At 41.9% G+C, this 24,184-nt stretch overlaps 3 pseudogenes; 2 read left to right on the top strand and 1 right to left on the bottom strand.

The window, feature by feature from the left end:
* The window catches only part of LOC116587519, a 592,489-nt pseudogene that overhangs the window by 495,225 nt on the left and 73,080 nt on the right, over positions 1–24,184 (bottom strand).
* LOC116587898 lies at positions 6,893–11,613 on the top strand (annotated as a pseudogene).
* LOC116589493 lies at positions 9,312–9,444 on the top strand (annotated as a pseudogene).

The following is a 24,184-nucleotide window of genomic DNA, read 5'->3' as shown; positions in this document are numbered from 1 at the left end:
CTCAGAATGACTCTGGCAGACATCTAGCCCTGCAGGCAAAGAAAGGAACGTGAGAGGGGGTTGCAGCGGGGTGGGGATGGGAGATCTTTCCCAGGGAAGTTCAGGGCAGAGAGAAGAGACCTGTCTCTTTCCCTGGATTTGCCTGGGAGTAGGGGTAAGGTATGACTGTCTATGGATTTTAGCCTACAGGGACAATTACTGAGCCAGCACAGGGAAGACATGGAGGAGAACAGGGAGGGGCCCCTCAGGTTGAGTTTGTCAATGGGGCAGGGAGGGCAGAGGGGCACAGAATAAGAGAAGTTACAGCAGAATAGTGGCCAGCTCGCATTTAGTCTAGGAGATCTAGGACGTGGAAATCTGAGAAGACAACAGCACCAGGGTCTTCAGGCATTTCCACTATAATGAGGAGCTCTTTGTCTCTTATGATCTGAAGACCCATGGATGGACACTTCCCTGGTCCTCTTCTCAGACCTTGGTTATGGAAATCAAGAAGTCCTCGGGTGCACATGGCTCTTAAAGCTAAGATTTTTCAGCCCATATTCAGGGAGAGCTTTGGAGAAGCAGCAGAAGTATCTGGAGTTCTGGATGAGTTCTTGGGAAGAAATGGTTCATCCCTGGGACAGAGACTTTCTTCTCTGCCAGACCCATTGAGCACCCCCCCAAACAACCCCATCCAAGGAAGCCCTCTTTTTCTGATGGAATGCACCTGTGTTCTGCTGTTGCATTGTAACTGTGATCTGCCTGTCCTTTTAAAGCCTCTGGATAAAGGATAGAGATATGTGGAGACAGAAGTGAATCCTCCCAGGGGTGCCCGGGAGGCTCAGCTGGTTGAATCCAACTCTTGATTTCAGCTCAGGCCATGATCTCAAGGCTGTGAGATCAGTCCAGCATGGGGCTCCATGCTTATGCAGAGTCTGTGGGATTCTCTTTCTCCCTCTTTCTCTGCCCCTCTGCCTGCTCATGCAATCTCTTGTTCATCAATCAATCAATCAATCAATGAATAAATAAGTATAAATAAAATGAAAAAGAAGAAGGAGAAGGGGGAGAATGAGAAGGAAGAAGAGAAGAACGAGGAAAAGAATAAGGAGGAGGACAGGAAGAAGTAGTGATTCCTCCTAGTGTCAATAGTCCAGGAAGGCAGTGGTCCTCCTACAGAAAATTGAACCAGGGAAGATGGGTGTCAGGCAGGAGAGGAAGCCCTAGCCTCACTGTCACAGAGATTTGTTCCCTTATAGTTCCCTCAGCCCAAGAACCCACCCTTCATGCCCCACCCCCGAGCATCAACACATGGATTCAACAGAGTGAGGCCTGGATCTTAGATCCAACAACATGCCTGTCCAAAGGAACTGGGTCCTATGAAGCAGAACAGACTTGGAGAATGAGAGCTTCAGCCAGAGGTGGAAAGGTGAGAGAAACAGCCCTGATCTCTCTCCCTTAGAAGGGAGCAGGGCTAACCCTGTACCTCACTGGCTCTGTGCTTTCTTCTCCAGTGCCCCCAACCCTGAACATGATCTGCAGCCGGACCTTGGAGGGCAAGGCCAGCCTGACAGGCTGGGTGTTCCATTTCTCTCCCAGGAATATCTCCCTGACCAGTATACCCAGAAGTTTATGGGAGACCAGCCTAGTGGGAATGGGACCTACTGGATGTGTGTGGCCATAAGGATTCTTTAGAGAGAGGATCAGAGGTTCACTTGCTACATGGAAGCCACAGGGAACTACAGTGCACACCCTGTGCCCTCACATTCTGGGCCTGTTCAGGATAGGAGGCAGGGAGGGGAGAAGACAGCAGTCCTGTGGTCCTGGAGTGACCAGGTCAATGTAAGACCCTTTTCCAGGAAAGGCCCTGGTGCATCAGAATGGAGGCACAACCCTCTACTTTTCTTATTGCTGCTGGTTTCCTTATTGTCATTCTTGCATGAGTCCTCTCTCTAAGAACAAGAAGTCAGCAAGAGCTGCGGGAGCCCTAGTGAGAAATATGAGCAGTGGGTGGAATGGGAGGGGTTTTCCTGGGATATGGGGGTCCGTCATCTTTCCCTCTGCACAATATGGAGGGATAAACCAGCCTCTGTAACAGGAGCTGAAGTCAGAGTGATGAGAGAGTGGGAGCCACATGTGCATATACACCCTTAGCCCTATTCAAAGCCAAGGTCCCGGGGGCCCTTGAGGTGAACGTGACCTCTTCTTGCTCTGGATGTGGTTTGGGTAGTGGGGTCTGAGACTTCCTGCTCTGAGCTGCTCCCTACTTCTCTCACCCTCAGGCTCAACAAGGTTGGTCCAGGGGCATTTCCAGGTGGGAGGTGGAAGACAGAGGGTGACATTGGCAGTTTCAGGATAGAAGGTGGATAGATAGCCTCAGAGATGGGGGTCTCCAGAATCTCCTACACCTCATTTACAAGAAGGTTGTAAGAGGCACTGCCTGAATTGCCTGGGGAGTCCCTGCTAGGAAAGGGGCAGGAAGGCTCTGGCAGCCTCAGGCAAGGAGCATTAGGGTAGGACCTGTGAGTCCAGGTGCGAGTGGGCCAAGAAGGAGCAATGAAGGCCTAGTGCACCTGAAAGCTGGGCCAGGGATGGGGATGGAGGACTGTGAGCACGGGGTTTTCCTGAGTCAGGTCATGTACAGACCCCACTGCAGCCTCTTTTTCTAGACTGCCTGCCAGTCATCTGCGCTTTCTGATGTGCCTTCCAGTTAGGAGCTGTTGGCTCAGGGGAGGGGAGGGAGGAGGCTGAGCTGCTGGTGGGGTCTGTGCCTGTAGCTGAGCATGGCCAACAAGCAGACAAACAGCCCTGGTGCACAGGTGGTTATGCAAGTGGAGCTCAAGACACGTAGGGAAAGAAGGTGCTGTGTTTGTGACCACTGCCTGGCCTCAAGGAAGAGGTAATAGGACCGGTCTTTCAGGGATGCCCTGTGCTCCTTGAGTGGACGGGTTGGGGCTTGAGAGGAGGGAAGGCTTTGAGTTTCTGCTCCAGAATGCTGTTCTTGGTCCCAGAGCCCTTTCCTGCTCCTGTCTTGTGGTTGGTGGAAGCAGGCCCAGGTCACAATGCTGAGGGATCATGTAGGGCAGGTGAAGACCAGTAGAGGCTGAGAAAAGAAGTGTGAGAGAGAAAATAGTGAAGGTGTTATCCTCCTTCAGAAAAAGGAAAAGCTGAGTTTGGACAGCTGAAGAAGTCCTGAGAGCACACAAAGCAATATTTGGCACCAGATGGGCCTCTATTGGTTTCTCTTTCCTCCCTGAGCTTGTTAGCCTTCAAGACCTGGATTAACACAAGATGGCACCAACAGGGCATAATGGCAGCAAGCAGCATTTAACAGCCTCAGCACACTCCCCATTGAGAGGCAACATATTCTAGAATATTCTAAACCATTCAGATCTCCAGATGACTATAGCCCCAACCCATGTCACACAGAGCAGAAGAGCTGCTGTTGGGCCTAGCTGACACACAATGAGGGAGAATAAAATATGGTTGTATTATTTGGAGATTTTTTTGTTTTCTAGTAATAGGTAACAGCAATGTATAATGTACTACTATTATTACGTTTTATTTATTGTCTGTCTTTCCTGTGAGATGGGAAGCATTATAACAATATGTGCTGTGTCTCTGGCATTAAATGATTACCAGGCCTAACACAGAGATTGGCCCAGAGGCATTCGTGGAATATACCTAGACGAATGAATGAATGAATGAATGAATGAATGCTGTGTTCAGAATTCCTTCAAGTTCGGCTGGTAAGAGGAAAGTTTATAGGTGTTTCAAAGGGGAGTTCTTTATGGAGTGTGTGTGTGTGTGTGTGTGTGTGTGCGTGCACGCGTGCATATACCTGCACAAGTTCCTAAGTGAGTTTGGTATGTACATATTGGCCTTGAATGCCTGAAGAAGGAACCAGGAATATGAATAGTACCTCCTGCACTCATATTCCAAACACATGGGCAGTATAGACAGGTAACACCTAACCACCAGATGCCTCTCAGATGTCTTGCACTCAGGAAGGGGCTTTAGTTATGTTATAGGTCATTGACTCAGCTGCAGGGCTTGAGGCCCTTTGGAGCATGTGGTGAGCCACCCTCAAATCCCCAGATCAGCCATCAGAGTAGAAATGAGATTTGAGGTTAGTAGCAGAACTCTTATCTAGCTGTTAAGGGTAGCAGACAGTGGGACCCAAGGTAGTCAGGACTGAAGATTCTAGCATTGACATCACTTGACATCACTGAGGAAAGAGCCAGTATCCCAGGCTCTAACAGCAGAGAAAGCAGTAGGAATGAGTGACAGGAAATTGTGTCCAAAGTCGTCTCCATGGAAGTGGCAGTGTGTTTATTGGAGCATCCGTCATATTGTGGGGCTGGCTGCAGATCTGGGAATCAACAGTTCTGGCTTGGAGACCTCTCTGTTCCCTAAAGCCAGAGTCCCTGGGCACTCAGTGGAGAGGAAACATCAATATCAGTGTAGATTTGGGGCAAACACTTTACAAGCCAAACCTGAACAGACCTGCATCACCACTTTATGTAGGGCCCTGTGCTAGTGTCATAGGTCAGGGACACACTGGGGAGGTAATGAGTGAGCAGGAATAAAGGAGCTCAGGTCTTCTGCCCTCAGCCCTGTGACCACAAAGAGGTATTGCCACTCTGCTCTCAGATTCTCACTGAACAGCACTAAGGTGGGGGCAGGGGGGAGGGGCTGGAAGGAATAAGGATGTAGAAAGCACACACATGTTCAGGAAAAAGTGTAGGCTCAAAAATGACATGGGGAGGATGCCTGTGTGGCTCAGTGGGTTAAGCTGCTGCCTTTGGCTCAGGTCATGATTCCAGGGTCCTGGGATTGAGCCCTACATTGGGCTCTCTGCTAAGCAGGGAGCCTGCTTCCCCCCTCCCGCCCACCACCTCCACCTGCCTCTCTGCCTGCTTCTGATCTGTGTTTGTCAAATAAATAAAATCTTCAAAAAAAAAAGACATGGGGAAAGCTGATGTGTACACCTAAGGCTGATTTCTGGCACACAGCCTAGAACAATAAGTAAATTAATACAAACAACAAACATGTTGATGGAAGAATCTGATTTTCAGAGTTACCACATCATAAGATTGAGATGACCCATTTTCAAAAACAACAAAACACAAAGTGTACACAGAAACAGGACAACATGACCCGTTCCAAGTTAAAAAAAGAAAAAATGCAGAAAGTGTTCCTATGGAAGATTGGATGATGGACTTACTAGACAAGGACTTTAAATCAACTGTCTGTATCATGCTCTGAGAATTAAAGAAGTCAAGAAAATTAGAGATGGGTAAATAAAGTATTTACAAAGAGATACAAAACACAAAAAGAAACTAAGAGGAAATTCCAGTGCTGATATGCACAATAACTCAAATGAAAATTTTACTGAAGGTGTTCAAGAACAGATTTCAGCAAGTAGAAAAAAGAATCACTGAACTTGAAGGAAGGACCATTGAAATGATCAAGTCTGAGGAACAAAATGAACACAACTGAAGAAAAGGGAAGAGCCTACTGGAGCACTGACATAACATAAAGGGAACCAACATAGGCATTGTGAGAGTTGCAGACAGAAGAGAAAGAAAGGGGTAAGAGAGATTGTTTGAAGAAATAATGGCTGAAAACTTACCCAAATTCAAGAAAGACATGAACATAAACATATTCCAATCAAAGCATAGAGCTTGGCAGAACAGTGGCAGGGAGATGATCCAACTATATGTTATTTAAAAGAGACTCACTTTATCAAAAGCACAAATACTGGGACGCCTGGGTGGCTCAGTTGGTTGGGCGGCTGCCTTTGGCTCGGGTCATGATCCCAGCGTCCTGGGATCGAGTCCCACATCAGGCTCCTTTGCTCAGCAGGGAGCTTGCTTCTCCCTCTGCCTCTGCCTGCCATTCTGTCTGCCTGTGCTCGCTCTCTCCCCCCCTCTCTCTCTGATAAATAAATAAAATCTTTAAAAAAAAAAAAAAAAGCACAAATACTTTAACAGTGAAAGGATGGGAAAACGTATTCTGTGCACAAAATAGCCAAAATAAAATTGGAGAATTTCTACTAATATCAGTCAAATGGACTTAAAATTTTAAAAATGTAGAAGAGACAAAAAGAACAGTATATGCGAACACAAGTTTCAATAGAACATGAAGATGTAACAATTATAAAGGAGTAGCATTTAAGAACAGATCAACAAAATCTATGAAGCTAAGCTTCATAGAATGAAATGCAGAATAAGAGAGACCCACAATAATAGTTGGAGAATTCACTATCCCATTATCAAAATTGGATAGAGCAACAAGGGGAAGAAAATTAAGGAAACAGAGGGCTTGAGCAACATAGAAAACCAACTAGATCTGACTCCCATATATAGAACACTCTACCCACAAATAACAGAATACACGTTCTTCTCCAGGGTACCTGGGACCATTCTCAGGATGCACCGCATGTCAGACCACAAATTAAGACTCAACAGAATCAATAATAGAGATATCACACAAACTATCCAAGCACAATGGGATGCAGTTAGAAATCAACAACAAAAGGAAAACTGGAAAATTCACAAATTGGTAGAAATTAAACACTCTTAACAAATGGGCTGAAGGAAATCACAAGTAAAATACTTACAAAATACTTAAGTCACTAACCATATCCTCCATGAGGGTTCTACTTGTCCCCTTTATTTACTTGACCCCTCCAGAAGAACTGGCTGTGTGGTGACAGGCTAAGGAGGAAGAGAGAAAGGAGGACCAAGAAAAGGAAGACGTGGCCACATCTGGGTGGTGTCTGCAATGCCAGCAGAGGAGGTAGTGGCAGCAGTAGCAGTGTGGATTGCACCCTGTTGAGGACAGTGTGTGTGTGTGTGTGTGTGTGTGTGTGTGTGTGTGTGTGTGTAGGGGCTCTCTCCCTATACTTTCATCCAGATACCTGGGCTGCAGCCCCTCAGATGCAGAAGATGAATAATCTCTCCTTTAGTGAACCATGTGCCCTCTTCTTCTGTCCACCTTGCCCTGGAAACTGGCTTTGAAATTACCCTTTTTGCCACCTGATCCAACATACATGCCAACTGTGATGAATTTGAAAACTGATGGAGTTCATACCAGTCAGAAGGAGCAGACTGACAGTACTCTTCTAGAGAAAAAGATGCTATTGAGAGTGTCCAATGACTAGAACCAGTCAAGGCAACAGAATTGCCTATATTTTGTGTGTTGTTCACCAATGCCTTGTATGCTTTACTCTTCTCACATGGAAATGCTGCTGATTTTGATCAGATGATCAGCTTTTCCATACCACTGGGATCATGGGTTAATTGTAGTATATTCTCATATGCTTATTCTGGGTATGGTTCAAGTTCTGGGAAACCAACAGAAAAGAATCTTTATGCAGGTATAGGAGCTGCTTAGCTTGCTCTTAGGACAAGATGTGGCATTCACCCTGAAAATGTGATCATATATGGCCAAAGTAAATGTACAGCTCCATTTGAGAGTTTGAGAGTTCTGCTGTTACTCTTCATTCTCCTTTGACCTTGGGAATGCCAGTCATTTCCTGATACCAAAAGAGATATTCTTTTTTTTTTCCTTTCCTTTCCATTTATTATTTTATTAATTTCTTTTCAACGTAATAGAATTCATTGTTCATGCACCACACACAGTGCTCCATGCAATACGTGCCCTCCATAATTCCCACCACCTGGCTCCTCCAGCCTCCCACCCCCCCACCCCTTCAAAACCCTCAGATTGTTTTTCAGAGTCCATAGTCTTTCATGGTTCAACTCCCCTTCCAATTTCCCTCAACTCCCTTCTCCTCTCCATCTCCTGTCCTCCTTGTTATTTGTTATGCTCCACAAATAAGTGAAAGCATATGATACTTGACTCTCTCTGCTTGACTTATTTCACTCAGCATAATCTCTTCCAGTCCCATCCATGTTGCTACAAATGTTGGGTATTCATCCTTTCTGATGGAGGCATAATACTTCATAGTGTATATGGACCACATCTTCCTTATCCCTTCGTCCATTGAAGGGCATCTTGGTTCTTTCCACAGTTTGGCGACCGTGGCCATTGCTGCTATAAACATTGGGATACAGATGGCCCTTCTTTTCATGACATCTGTATCTTTGGGGTAAATACCCAGGAGTGCAATTGCAGGGTCATAGGGAAGCATTATTTTTAACTTCTTAAGGAATCTCCACACTGTTCTCCAAAGTGGCTGCACCAACTTGCATTCCCACCAACAGTGTAAGAGGATTCCCCTTTCTCCACATCCTCTCCAACACACATTGTTTCCTGTCTTGCTAATTTTGACCATTCTACCTGGTGTAAGGTGGTATCTCAGTGTGGTTTTAATTTGAATCTCCCTGATGGCTAGTGATGATGAACATTTTTTCATGTATCTGATAGCCATTTGTATGTCTTGATTGGAGAAGTGTCTGTTCATGTCTTCTGCCCATTTTTTGATATGATTGTCTGTTTTGTGTGTGTTGAGTTTGAGAGTTCTTTATAGATCCTGGATATCAGCCATTTGTCTGTATTGTCATTTGCAAATATCTTCTCCCATTCTGTTTGTTTTTTTGACTGTTTCCTTTGCTGTGCGGAAGCTTTTGATCTTGATGAAATCACAAAAGTTCATTTTCACTTTTGTTTCCTTTGCCTTTGGAGACATATCTCGAAAGACGTTGTTGTGGGCAATGTTGAAGAGGTTACTGAGTATGTTCTCCAAGATTTTGATGAATTCCTGCCTCATGTTGAGGTCTTTTATCTTGAAAGTATTTGCTGTGGCTGATACACAAGAGGTTATTGCCCATATTCTCCTCTATGATTCTGATGGATTCCTGTCTCATGTTGAGGCCTTTTATCCATTTCAAGTTTATCTTTGTGTACGGTGTAAGACAATGGTCAAGTTTCATTCTTCTACATATAGCTGTCCAATTTTCCCAGCACTATTTATTGAAGAGACTGTCTTTTTTCCACTGTATATTATTTTCTGCTTTGTCGAAGATTATTTGACCATAGAGTTGAGGATCCATATCTGGGCTCTCTACTCTATTCCACTGGTCTATGTGTCTGTTTTTATGCCAGTACCATGCTGTCTTGGTGATCACAGCTTTGTAGTAAAGCTTGAAATCAGGTAACGTGATGCCCCCAGTTTCATTTTTGTTTTTCAACATTTCCTTAGCAATTCAGGGTCTCTTCTGATTCCATACAAATTTTAGGATTATTTACTCCAGCTCTTTGAAAAATACCAGTGGAATTTTGATCAAAATGGCATTAAAAGTATAGATGGCTCTAGGCAGTATGGATATTTTAACAATGTTTATTCTTCTGATCCAAGAGCATGGAGCTTTGCGCAGTGGCAGTATCTTAGCCAATGAGGTTTATCTGAGGCGCGATTATTGCTAATTGAAAACTTTTCCCAAGAACATGGAATGGTCTTCCATCTTTTTGTGTCTTCCTCAATTTCACTCACGAGTGTTCTGTAGTTCCTCAAATACAGATCCTTTACCTCTTTGGTTAGGCTTATTCCTAGGTGTCTTATGGTTCTTAATGCTATAGTAAATGGAATCAATTCTCTAATTTCCCTTTCTGTATTTTCATTGTTAGTGTATAAGAAAGCAATTGATTTCTGTACATTGACTTTGTATCCTGCCATGTTGCTGAATTGCTGTATGAGTTCTAGTAGTTTGGGGGTGGAGTCTTTTGGGTTTTCCATATAAAGTAGCATGTCATCTGCAAAGAGAGAGAGCTTGACTTCTTCATTGCCAATTTGGATACCTTTTATTTCTCTTTGTTGTCTGATTGCTGTTGCTTGGACTTCTAATACTATGTTGAACAAGTGTGGTGAAAGTAGGCATCATTGTCATGTTCCTGATCTCAACAGGAAGGCTGCAAGCTTTTTCCCATTGAGGATGATATTTGCTGTGTGTTTTTCATAGATAGATTTTATGAAGTTCAGGAATGTTCCCTCTATCCCTATACTTTGAAGTGTTTTAATCAGGAACGGATGCTGGATTTTGTCAAATGCTTTTTCTGCATTGATTGAGAGGACCATGTGGTTCTTCTCTCTTCTTTTATTGATTTGTTCTATCACATTGATTGATTTGAAAATATTAAACCATCCTTGTAACCCAGGGATGAATCCCACCTGGTTATGGTGGATAATCTTTTTAATGTGCTGTTGGATCCTATTTGCTAGGATCTTGTTGAGAATATAGCATCCATATTCATCAGCAATATTGGTCTGAAATTCTTTTTGGTAGGGTCTTTGCCTGGTTTGGGGATCAGGGTAATGCTGGCTTCATAAAAAGAGTCTGGAAGTTTTCCTTCTGTTTCAATTTTTTGAAACAGCTTCAGGAGAATAGGTGTTATTTCTTCTTTGAAAGTTTGGTAGAATTCCCCAAGGAATCCGTCAGGTCCTGGGCTCTTGTGTTTTGGGAGGTTTTTGATCACTGCTTCAATCTCGTTACTAGATATCAGTCTATTCAGGTTGTCAGTTTCTTCCTGGTTCAATTTTGGGAGTTTATAGTTTTCCAGGAATGCATCCATTTCATCTAGATTGCTTAACTTATTAGCATATAACTGTTGATATTAACTTCTGATGATTGTTTCTATTTCCTTGGTGTTAGTTGTGATCTCTCCCTTTTCATTCATAATTTTATTAATTTGAGTCTTCTCTCTTTTCTTTTGGATTAGTGTGGCCAATGGTTTATCGATCTTATTGATTCTTTCAAAACACCAGCTTCTAGTTTCATTGATACGTTCTACTGTATCTCTGGTTTCTACCTCATTGATCTCAGCTCTAATCTTGATGATTTCCCTTCTTATGTGTGGAGTTGGTTTGATTTGTTGTTGATTGTCCAGTTCTTTAAGGTGTAGAGACAACTGGCATATTCTGGATTTTTCAATTTTTTTAAATTTATTTATTTTCCACATAACAGTATTTATTATTTTTTCACCATACCCAGTGCTCCATGCAATCCGTGCCCTCTATAATACCCACCACCGGTACCCCAACCTCCCACCTCCCTGCCACTTCAAACCCCTCAGATTGTTTTTCAGAGTCCATAGTCTCTCATGATTCACCTCCCCTTCCAATTTCCCCCAACTCCCTTCTCCTCTCTAACTCCCCATGTCCTGAGGGAGGCTTGGATGGCTATGTATTTCCCCCTTAGGAACGCCTTTGCTGTATCCCATAGATCTTGGGCCAAAGTATCTTCATTCTCATTGGTTTCCATTAATTGTTTCAGTTCTTCTTTGATCTCCTGGTTGATCCAAGCATTCTTAAGCAAGGTGGTCTTTAGCTTCCAGGTGTTTGAGTTCCTTCTGAACTTTTCCTTGTGATTGAGCTCCAGTTTCAAAGCATTGTGACCTGAGAATATGCAGGGAATAATCTCAATCTTTTGGTATCAGTTGAGCCCTGATTTGTGACCCCGTATGTGGTCTATTCTGAAGAAGGTTCCATGTACACTTGAGAAGAATGAGTATTCTGTTGTTTTAGGATGGAATGTTCTGTATATATCTATGAGGTCCATCTGGTCCAATGTGTCATTCAATGCTAAGAGCTATTCTTTTGATTCATTCCTAAACATGGACAAAATCTCTAAGGGAACTTCACCAGTGTTAGTAACTTATGAGACTGAATAAAGGACAGGCAAGACTAAGTAGGAAGATGGGTAGGGGGTTCTGTGATTAAGCTCACATAGGGGGCTATATAATCGGGCTCACAGAAAGCCCACATGTGGAAAGAACAATATGGCAGAAGGTGAGGGGCCAGAGAAGAAAAGAAGGAGAGTAGAGGAGCTGCTGGCTGAAAAAAATGGCTGTTGATGGTGGGTGTGGGGACACTGGAGACTGGGCAGGTCGCTGGAACCATGTAAAGAAGCTCCTTGAGCAATCTGGACCTTTCATACATCCTGATTTTGAAACGAGCACTGAATATCTCCAGTTTTTGTTAGATACATGTAAAGTTCTAGTCATTGGAGCTGGTGGCTTAGGATGTAAGCTCCTGAAAAATCTGGCATTTTCTGGCTTTAGACAAATTCATGTTATAGACATGGGCACTATAGATGTTTCCAATCTGTTTTGTTTCTTAGATTCCACATATGAGTGAGATCATATGATAATTGTCTTTCTCTGATTAAATTATTTCACTTCGCATAATACTCTAGTTACATCCATGGTATATATCTATATATACCACATATTCTTTATCCATTCTTCTGTTGATAGACATCTGGGCTCTTTCCATAGTCTGGCTATCGTGGACATTGCTGCTATAAACATTGGGGTGCACATGCCCCTTTGGATCACTGCATTTTTATCTTTAGAGTAGATACCTAGTAGTACAAGTGCCGGATTGTAGGGCAGCTCTATTTTCAACTTTTTCCAGCGTTACTGCACCAGTTTGCATTACCAACAACATTGTAGGAGGGTTCAACTTTCTCTGCATCCTTGCCAACATCACTCATTTCCAGATTTCTTCATTTTAGCCCTCCTGATGGTGTGTTCTATAATTGTGGTTTTTTGTTTTGTTTTGTTTTTAATTTATTTTCAGTGTACTATAATTCATTGTTTATGCACCACACCCACGTTTTGATTTGTATTTCCCTGATGCCAAGTGATGTTGAGGTTTTTTTGTTTTTTTTTTAATTTAATTTTATTTGTTCAGTGTTCCAAGACTCATTTTTTAGGCATCACCACCCAGTGTTCCATGCAATACGTGCCCTCCTTAACACCCACCACCAAGCTTTCCCAACCCCCTTCCCCATCCACTCCAAAACTCTGTTTGTATCTCAGAGTCCACAGGCTCTTATGGTTCGTCTCCCCCTCTGATTTCCCCCAAATCCATTCTCCTCTCCTTCTCTCAATGTATTTCATGTTTTTCCTAATGCTCCACAAGTAAGTTAAACCATATAATTGACTCTCTCTGTTTCACTTATTTCAATCAGCATAATCTCCTCCAGTTTTAACCATGTTGATACAAAAGTTGGGTATTCATCCTTTCTGATGGAGCCATAATACTGCATTGGATATATATGGACAATATCTTCTTATTCCATTCATCTGCTGAAGGGCATCTTGGTTCTTTCCACAGTTTGATGACTGTGGCCATTTCTGCTATGAACATTGTGGTATGAATGGCCCTTCTTTTCACTACATCTGTATCATTGGGGTAAATGCCCAGTAGTGCAATTGCAGGGTGATAGGGTAGTTCTATTATTAATTTCTTAAGGAATCTCCACACTGTTCTCCAAAGTGGTGCACCAACTTGCATTCCAACCAACAGTGTAAGAGAGTTCCCCTTTCTCCACATCCTCTCCAATACTTTCTTTTTTCCTGTCTTGTTCCATTCTAACTGGTGTAAGGTGGTTTCGATTTGAATCTCCCTGATGGATAATGATGACGAACATTTTTTCATGTGTCTGTTACAATTTGTGTCTTCTTAAGATAAATATCTGTTCATGTCTTCTGCCCATTTTTTGACATGATTATCTGTTTTTTGAGTGTTGAGTTTGAGGAGTTCTTTATAGATCTTGGATATCACCCCTTTGTCTGGAATGTCATTTGTGAATATCTTCTTCCATTCCATGGGTTGCCTCTTAGTTTTATTGACTGTTTCTTTTGCCTTTGGAGATGTGTCTTGAAAGAACTCCTCAAACTTAACACCCCAAAAACATATAATCATGTTAAAAAGTGGGCAGAAAACATGAACAGACACTCGCTCTGTCTCCCAGTCTCTCTCTCTCTCTCTCTCTCTCTCTCTGTCAAATAAATAAATAAATAATCTTGAAAAGAAAGATATGGTTCCTATATATCATGGAATATTATACCTCTATCAGAAAGGATAAATACCTACCTTTTGTATCAACTTGGATGGGACTGGAGGAGATTATGTTGAGTGAAATAAGTCAAGCAGAGAAAGTCAGTTATCATACGGTTTCACTTACTTCTGGAGCATAAGGAATAACACGGAGGACATTAGGAGAAGAAAAGGAAAGGTGATTGGGGGAAAACAAAGGGGGAGATTAACCATGAGAACCTATGGACTCTGAAAAATAAACTGCCTTTTGGAAGGGAGGAGGGTGGAGGGATAGGTGAGCCTGGCGGTAGGTATCAAAGAGGGCATTTATTACAGGGAGCACTGGGTGTGATGCATAAACAATGAATTTTGGAACACTGAAAAAAAGAAAAGAAAAGAAAAGAACTCAAAAAAATATGTGGTGTATATATATAATGGACTATTACTCAGCCATCAGAAAGGATGAGTACCCATCATTTGCGTCAACATGGATGGAACTGGAGGAGATTATGCTAAGTGAAATAAATCAACAGAGAAAGACAGTTATCATATGGTTTCACTCATAAGTGGAACATAAAGAATAGCATGGAGGACATTAAGAGAAGGAAGGGAAAAATGAAGGGGGTCAGGAATCAGAACTGGAGATTAACCATGAGAGACTATGGACTCCAGAAATCAAACTGAGGGTTTTAGAGGAGTGGGGATGGGGAGATATGTTAGTCTGGTGGTGGGTATTAAGGAGGGCATGGATTGCATGGAGCCCTGGGTGTTATACACAAACAGTGAATCATGGAACACTACCTCAAAAACTAATCATGTACTGTATGGTAACTAACATAACATAATAAAAGTTATTTTTAAAATAATTTTTAAAAAAGAGAAAACAGTCTCTTCTTGGGAGGGGAGCCCTAGCTCTTACCTCAAAATTCCCCTTGAGCATTCCTGCTACCACCTTATTGGCTTCAAGTATTGACCACCATTAGTAACCAAAAGCACAGAAAGAAAAAGAAAAACAAAACCTGAAAATTTGCCAAGGCTTTATAAAAGACTAGAATAACAAGAAAGTAAACACAGTAGCACATGAGGTGCCTGGGTGGGCCAGATTGTTGAGTGTCCAACTGTTGAGTTTGTCTCAAGTCGTGATCTCATGGGTTATGAGCTGGAGCACCTCCTTGGGTTCTGCACTCAGCAGGAAGTCTGTTTGGAGATTCTCTCCCTCTGCCTTTCCCCCTTCTCTCTCTCTCAAATAAATAAATCTTTTTTAAAAACACAGAACATCCATAAAACTAACTAAATAACAGCTCATCAGGATGCTGAGGCATGTGCCATCCCCATGTACTTCTAGATGGACAATGGAACTACTATTCCCACATTTACTTCCTTCAGCTCTCTCTCAGACCTACTTTTTCTTTTTCCTTCAAACTTCTGAGATGCAATCATTTCACCATGAGAGAATTTCTTCACTATCGTGTCTAGGATGGATACAAATCAATGATTTTTAATTAAAATACAATTGGAAGAGTTATTGTAATATGCTCTATAGCAGTATTTGCCAGTATTGCTAGGCTGTGATCATGTCAAAGGTGTTATTAAGCCAGCTCAAAAAGGAAGTTGTAATCTCAGAAACAAAATAATAATTAGTCGTTCCATGTTTCTCAAGGAATTACCATTGAATCAATCACATACATCACCAACTGGATGTAAGTAAGGGGTAATGTTGGTACAAAGTGTTTCCTGTCCCATTTTCTTTCTCTATTGCCTGACTGACCCTCTCAGGCCAGACTTTTTTCCCTTAATGTTTATTAATGCAATTCCAGCACTTGGCCTTGAAACTGTAGATCCTTTGAATTCCTACTAAGAAAATTTTTCAAATGATAATGAGAAGAAAATATTCTCTCTACAGTTGCAGAAAGCAAATTTAGCTTTGTGACACAAAATTGAACTTATAAATGTAATTTCTGACAAATACATCTCCTAAAACACCTGGCCTTCAAAGATCATTGCTCTGCCCTATAAAAGTAACCTCTAGCATCCAAAAAATCTATAACTGTACTTCATTGTCTAAGAATTGCTCTCTAGATATTAATATTTAAACAAACTCTTCCCTGTTTGTGCAGGAATTTTCCAGTTTTAGCACTGAAAATCCCACATCCCAGGAAAACTCTCAGTTCCAGACAAACCCAGATGGTTGGCCCATATAATCAACATCTCTGTGTTCTAGAAGGTACAAATGCAAGCCAATGTTCTTTGTAGAGTCAGAAGAATATTATTGGCATGTAATTCTTCCTCAAGCAGGAAGATTTGAAGCCTGTGGTTGCAATATTTCTTGCTTAAATGAAGAGGCTAAGAACATGGGTTTCACTCAATGCAAGCAACTGTAAACAATAAACTCCTGTGATAGTCAACATGCTCTGAGTCCCCAAATTGGGCATTTATTTTTGTGCTCAAATACTCATAACAAAGGAAATATGTTAATAAGTCTATGATGTAATAAAATAGATTTATGATTAATTTTAAACTGCTAATTAGTACTAATATTGGTGTTTATTTAGAATTTAGAGGAACTTTGAGTAGAATGAATTAATGAGCTCAATAAATTTCAAAATTAAAAAAGTTGTCATTTTAAAAATAGGAGTGCCTGGATGGCTCATTTGGTTAAGTATCTGACTCTTGATTTTAGCTCAGGTCATCATCTCAGGGTCATGAGATCAAGCTTCACAATCAGCTCCAAACCCAGCAAGGAGTCTCCCTGGGATTTTCTCTCTCCCTCTCTCACTGTCTCTCTCTAAAATAAATAAATAAATCTTTAAAAAATAAAATAAAATGTTAAAAATGCCTCACCTTGAATGAACCTGTAGTACTAGATTAGAATCAGGATCATCAGTATGAACTCAAGTTTAACTTCAAATTTGTATTTGTATAAATACAAATACATACAAAGACAAGTATAGACATGTGTGTCTACATGGGTTTGTATGCTACATGTATTACCTAGCTCGATTTGCAGGGAGGGCCTAGAAACAATGAGACCCCAGTAGCACATCCAGTTCTTGGTCTTAGACCCACAAAGAAACATAAAAGATCTTTCGGTAACCAGAGCTGGAACAATTTGAACAACAAAATAAATAGCATAGTATGGGATCATAGCTTAGAATATAATATAAATATGAGATTACACTAAATTTTTAGTAAAGGAATAAAAGAAATGGCTGAAAAAGAGTGTGGACAAAAGCAACAAATATCCCCCAGCCCCCAAAAAATTCCAGTAAAAGGAAGGCAGTCAGAAGATTCTGGCAGTTGATTAATGAAGTTGGAAACAAACATAGATCCCATCACTCATAGAAGGAATACAAAAAAGAAGAGTGACAATTTCCTCCAACAAATCCTGAAGATGCTCAATCCTGAAGATATCAGATACAGAATAGGATAGAGTTGAAAGACAGGCCTGACACAAGGCTTTGGTTAAAGGTTTGTATGTAATGTACTATGTCTTCCATTGCCTTCCACACCTTAGATGTAAAATCCTAGAAACCTACATGCTCATTCTCCAGAGGGTCTCTTCTCTAGGAAACAGAGGGGTTTCAGAGAAGAGATTATCTCTGAGACCACAGATAAAATCCTCAGAGATAGTTGAGAGATTTAGCATCTGTAAAACAAGAATTAGACACTAGTTTTCTCTGCTGATAGGAGTTTCAGAAGTGAAAAAGAAGAAAGGGAAAATGAAAATTATCAGAGAAATAATATTAGAGAATTTTCCAGAAATTGAAACACAAGTTTACTTATTTATTTCTTTGTTTGTTTGTCAGAGAGAGAGAGAGCATGCTCACAAGCAGGGGGAGGGGCAAGGGAGAGGGAGAAGCAGACTCCCTGCTAAGCAAGGAGCCCCATGTGGGACTCCATCCCAGGACCCTGTGATAATGACCTGACCTGAAGGCAGATATTTAACCAACTGAGCTACCCAGGCATCCCAAAATACCAATTTTTATATTGAAAATCCCCACTGAATGTCCAACATACAGAAAGAAAGACAAAACAAAACAAAAAGATGTAGGGAATATTATTAGAAATTCTGTAACACCAAATTTGAATAACACAAATGAGAAAATATAGGTTATCAACCAAAGAATAAGAATAACATCAAGTTTCTCCTGGTAGCCCTGTACGCAAGAGGACAGCAGACCAAAACCTTCAAAAAATATGAGAGAAAATTATTGTCAGCAATTAATTCTCCACTCTGAAAAATTCTCAGGCAAGTATGAGGTAAAATACAGATATTTTTATAAATGCATGAATTCAAATAAATTCTCCTCAGATCCATCTTTTTGAAGAATTCTACTTGACAATATGCTCCAACAAAATAATAAGCTGACCATAAAAAAGAATGTTATGGTAACCTGACTTGGTAGATTCAACCTGAAAAAAAAAATGGTGAAGGAGTGTTCCCAAATGGCAGCTAAATAACAGGTCTGGGAAAGAGTCAGGCCAGCAGTCAAGAGTAAAGGATTACAGGACCTCAAGTCAACTCCAAGGCCCTCAAGGAATAAAGGGGAGGAAGACAACTAGAACACAAAATATGGTAGAACATTTAGAGGAATTAAAGTTAGGTGGATGGAATTTGGGCAAAAAAAAAGAGCACCTAGAAAAATGTTAAAGTATACAATAATGAGTGTATTCATAGAAGTACTGGTTTCTGATCACTTAAATTAGCAATATATCTATATTGGGAAGAGTGGAGGAGAAGGGGGGGTGAGTGTTCCAAAATCAATACATCCCCACCAGTCAAAACAGGAATTCAATAAGGATTCTCTCAACTTGATTAATAAAAATATAATAGTATAAGCATATCACTGTAAGTAAGGACATAACCACTGAAAACAAAGCAAATAAAAGCATTAAAAATGATTCCTTAAAAGTTCCCATTACGGTTCTTGGTGCTATAGTAAATGGAATCGATTCTCTAATTTCCCTTTCTATATTTTCATTGTTAGTGTATATGAAAGCAACTGATTTCTGTACATTGATTTTGTATCCTGTTACATTACAGAATTGCTCTGTGAGTTTTAGTAGTTTGGGGGTGGAGTTTTTTGGGTTTTCCATATAAAGGATTATGTCATCTGCAAAGAGAGAGAGTTTGACTTCTTCTTCACCAATTTGAATACCTTTTATTTCTTTTTATTGTCTGATTATTGCTGTTGCTAGGACTTCTAGTACTATGTTGAACAACAAAAGATACTTGGGAATAAACCTAACCAAAAAGGTAAAGGGTCTGTACTCAAGGAACTACAGAACATTAATGAAAGAAATTGAAGAAGACACAAAAAGATAGTAAAGCATTCCATGCTCATGGATCAGAAAAATAAACATTGTTAAAATGTCTATACCGCCTAGAGCAATCTATACTTTCATGCCATCCTGATCAAAATTCCACCAGCATCTTTCAGAGTCCTGAAACAAACAACCTAAAGTTTTTATGGAGCCAGAAGAGACCCCAAATTGCTAGGGAAATGTTGAAAAAGAAAAACAAAACTGGGGGGATCATGTTGCCTGATTTCAAGCTTTCCTACAAAGCTGTGATCACCAAGACAACATGGTACTGGCACAAAAACAGACACATAGACCAGTGGAACAGAGTACAGAGCCCAGATACAGACCTGAACTCTATGGTCAACTAATCTTCAACAAAGCAGGAAAAAAATATCCAGTGGAAAAAAGTCCCTTCAATAAATGGTGCTGGGAAAATTGGACAGCTATGTATAGAAGAATGAAAGGGAACTACTCTCTTCTACCATTCTCTTACACAAAGATAAACTCGAAATGGATAAAAGACCTCAACATGAGGCAGGAATCTATCAAAGTCCTAGAGGAGAACATAAGCAGTAACCTCTTCGACATTGGCCACAACTACTTTCAAGACATGTCTCTAAAGGCAAAGGAAACATAAGTAAAAATGAACTTTTGGGACTTCATCAAGATTAAAAGCTTCTGCACAGCAAAGGAAACAGTCAACAAAACAAAGAGGCAACCAACAGAATGGGAGAAGATACTCTCAAGTGACACTACAGACAAAGGGCTGATATCCAAGATCTATAAAGAACTCTTCAAACTCAACACTCCAAAACCAGATAATCACGTCAAAAAATGGTCAGAAGACATGAACAGACACTTCTCCAGAGTAGACATACAAATGGCTAACAGACACATGAAAAAGTGTCCATCATCACTATCCTTCAGGGAGATTCAGATCAAAACCACAGTGAGATATCACCTTATACCAGTTCGAATGGCCCAAATTAACAAGATAGGAAACAAGAAATATTGGAGAGGATGTGGAGAAAGGGGAACCCTCTTACAGTGTTGGTGGGAAAGCAAATTGGTGCAGCCACTTTGGAAAACAATGTGGAGATTCCTTAGGAAATTAAAAGTAGAGCTTCCCTATGACCCTGCAATTGCACTACTGGGTACTTACCCCAAAGATACAGATGTAGTGAAAAGAAGGACCATCTGTACCCCAATGTTCATAGCAGCAATGGCCACAGTTGCAAACTGTGGAAAAAGCCAAGATGCCCTTCAACAGATGAATGGATAAAGAAGATAGGGTCTATATATACTATGGAGTGTTATGCCTCTATCAGAAAGGATGAATACCCAACTTTTGTATCAACATGGACAGGACTAGAGGAGATGACTATGAGTGAAATAAGTCAAACAGAGAGAATCAGTTATCATATGGTTTCAGTTACTTGTGAAGCATAAGGAATAACACGAAGGACATTGGGAGATGGAGAGAAGTGAGTTGGGGGAAATTGGAGGGGGAAAGGAACCACGAGAGCTGTGGACTCTGAGAAACAAACTGAGGGTTTTGGAGGGGAGGGGCATGGAGGGTTGGCTGAGGCTGAGGGTCACGTATTGCATGGAGCACTGGGTGTGATGCACAAACAATGAATCTTGGAACCCTGAAAAATAAAACAAAGTTTAAATTTTAAAAAAAAGACATGATCAATGTGTGACTCACATTCCTTCTTGTTTACCTACAAGACCTTGAATAATGTATAACTTTCTTCTTCTCCTTTGGTGGCTGTTATCTTGTCTCTAATAAATATAGGACTGAGGAGTTGTTCGGGGCCACAGTACTTTCAGCTGTCATCCCCTGCTCCCTCTCTCTTACAACTGACTTGTTTCTGCCTCTTTCCTCTCCCATGCACCATTAGGAAGTGCCACATACGTTTTCATATCATTAATTGATGTCTTTTCATTTCCATTTGAAGAATTCCATTTAGTATTTTTTTTTTATAAGGCAGGTCTAGTGGAGATCAACTCCCTCAGATTTTGTTTGGGAGAGTCTTTATCTCTCCTTCATTTCTTGAGGACAGCTTTGCAAGTTTTTCTCTGAACACTTTAAATATATCAACCCCAGCTCTGGTGGCCTTTATGTGTTAACCTCCATGTGTTAATCTCTTCAATCTTGCTGAGCCTCATTAAAATGATTATTTCGAATTCCTTTTCAGGAAACACAGATCTCCACTTCCTGCGGTCAGTGCCAGAAAATGACTGTGTTCCTTTGAGAGTGTCATACCTGCTTGGTGTTTACGGTTTCCTGGCTTCGTGTTGATGTCTATGCATTGCAGTGTTAGTCACCTCTCCCAGACTTTTCAGACTGCCCTCTGAAAGGAATGTGAGGAAAGGCTTTCATGTGAAGGTGGCACAGGAACATTGTCTGGGTGGGTGCAGCATCTCCAGTTCTGGGAAAGGGGCAATGGTTTTGTCTCTGTGCACCTCCATCAGCTGAGGTCAAGATCTGCAAAGACCCTGAGGTCTCCTTTGTTGCCACCTTGTCACCTGTTTATGATGGCAGTGGAGGCTGGGGCTGTTGGGAGTCCTCAATAGCAAAGGCTGCTAGAGTCCTCTTCTTGCTTGTGGGGAGAATTTGTAGTCCAGGGGATTCCCTTTAGAGCTGGGGTCCCAGTCTTAGAGGTGCACAGACCTAACTGAGCACCTGGGGCCTGGACACAGGAGCAATTTCTGTGGCAATGGCACCAGTGCCTGAGGTCTGGGCCTGTGCAGATCACTCATAGAACCGGATTCTCTGTGGCTTATAGTAGTGACTCCATCTGCTGCAGGGGCCCAGAGATGACAGGGGACAGCAGAGGCTGGGACCCAGGGGCATGGCACAGAGGAAACATGCTTCAGTGATGGTGGAGCAAAGCCCCCACTTAGGTACCTTAGGTGGGGCACAGGGCATTAGCAGTCTGGCCCTGTTGATGATGGGTCAAAGCTGTGACTCAAGACCCAGTGGGCAGGGCACAGAGCAGTAGGAACATGGCCCCAGGATGATGGGTCAAAGACCCGGTTTAGTACACATGAGGTGTGCACAGAGTAACAGGACTGCCTGTATGATTCTGGGTCAAAGCCCCTATCAGGACTCAGGGAGAGGGGTGTAGAACAGCAGTCGCATGGCCCTGGTATTGTTTGCTCAAACCTCCAAATGTTGAACAAGGGGTGGAGCCAGACCCTGTAGATGGTGAGGTTCTGTGGGATCCTAATCTTGGAGAGGGGTGCACAGCAGGGAGTTGGGCCGCTGGAGGCAGGTCTCACCACAGTGAGAGCTCCAGCGCTGAGAAGGAGATGAAGCGGCAGGACTCTGGGGGCTCCTACTCCCCCAGCTCCATCAGCATTAGTGGAGACTATGGGAGTCCTTAATTGCACAGATGCAGATTGCACAGGTGAGCAGGATGGCTGGAGTCCTCCTGTTCTCTTTTCCCTGCAGGTGAAATCCCTCTGAGGGCATCTTCCTTGCTCTGAGCTGCTCCAGACTGAAGGATGGATGACACAGGTAAAATGCTTCCTGTGCTTTTCTGTGCAGCCATCTTTGGTTTTTGTGCTCCAGATGGTTCTGCTGTTTCCTCGGGATAGCCCAGAGCTTTCCCAAAGTGACTATCATCAACTTGTGTTGTTTATTTATTGTTTTTGTTGATGTTTTTTAAAGAAGCAAGGGTGGTACCCTCTCGTTTTATCTATCATTTATCTATATATCATCTACCTATCATCTATCATCATCTATCCTTACCTTTTGATTATTTGTGTTTGTTGTTTATCAGGAGAGACCAGATAGGGAGATCCTAATCGCCTGACTTCAGCAGGAACATCTGTAAGACTGTTGCCTTAATGTCTTTCTCTAGCAGGTTTGCCTTCTCTTCTTAGACAGTTCTACTCATTGATTTTTTTTCCTTTCAATAGTCATACTTCCCTGATTCTTTGTAGGCTTGTGAATTATTCTGAAAACTGGATATTTCAATCTTGGTAATAGTTGGTAATAATACTTGGTAATAATTGATAATCCCAGAAGTTAGATACCCCCCCTCCCCTAGAATCTGCAGAGCTTTGTTGTTGCTATTTTTTGTTCTTGGTTTTTGGGCATTCTGTTGTGTACAGAGTCTCTGTCCCAGGAATCCAGCTAAGGTGCCAACTTAAGAACCTCTCAGGTCATTTATGAGCCTGCACCTTTCCCTGGGCAAGGGTATCTTTCTAAATGTCCCTGTATCTATACTTGGTTTTCCATGTTCTACCACTTATATGCTTGCCTCCCAAAATGGAAAAAAGGGGAAATTAAGGGGAGTGAAGCCCCCAGGTGTTTTAAATACTCCTGAAGTGCTTCAGCCATAGGAGTAAGGGCTTGTCCTATTGGCGGTGGGCTTGTAAGCGCACTGGCCTGCATCTTCGAGGCATCGCCTTGACCAAAACCAGCAAGCGGCAGTCAAAATACTCATTCCTGATGTTTGGAAGACAGCGTCCTACTTGCTCACCTTAGCTTCCACAAGCTGTGCTCAAACTACTACTGTAGGGACTTCCTCTGGTGTCCGAAACAGCCTGGGGGCAGGGAGATAGTAGCCTCGTGTCTGGGGCCAGGCTGAATATGACTAAAATGAGCAGCAGTTTACCTCCAAGCCTTCCCCCTGCAAGCTGCAAGCCTTCAATAGACTTCAGCTTTCCACGACAGTCACATCAGACAGATCCCCAGTGCACGTGCTGTCCAGGAGGAGATGGATCACAGATGTTTCCTGCTTCTCCATCTGCCCTGACAGCTCTTCTCAGCCAGTCAGTGCAGCTTAGAGCTTCCAGTGGATTCAGCACACTCTCTCATTACTGTTTTTTTTTTTATTACAGCTTTACTGAGATCTTATTCACATATCATTCACTAATTTAAGGGTACAGTTCAGCTGTTTTCAGTATATTCACAGAGTTGTGCAACTATAAACTTCAACTATAACTATGCAACTATAACAAACTTCAGAACATTTTCATGAGCCCTAGAAGAAACCTTGTGTCTCTCCCCCTTTTCTCCCATCGCCTCTCCCCAGCCCTAGGCAACCACTCATCTACCTTCTGTCTCTGTAGATTTGCCTTTTATCGACATTTGTT

Source organism: Mustela erminea, chromosome 4 (assembly GCF_009829155.1).
Source record: "Mustela erminea isolate mMusErm1 chromosome 4, mMusErm1.Pri, whole genome shotgun sequence".
Taxonomy (NCBI): Eukaryota; Metazoa; Chordata; class Mammalia; order Carnivora; family Mustelidae; genus Mustela; species Mustela erminea.
Note: the sequence above shows the minus strand (reverse complement) of the source record. Positions and strands in the feature narration are given on the sequence as shown.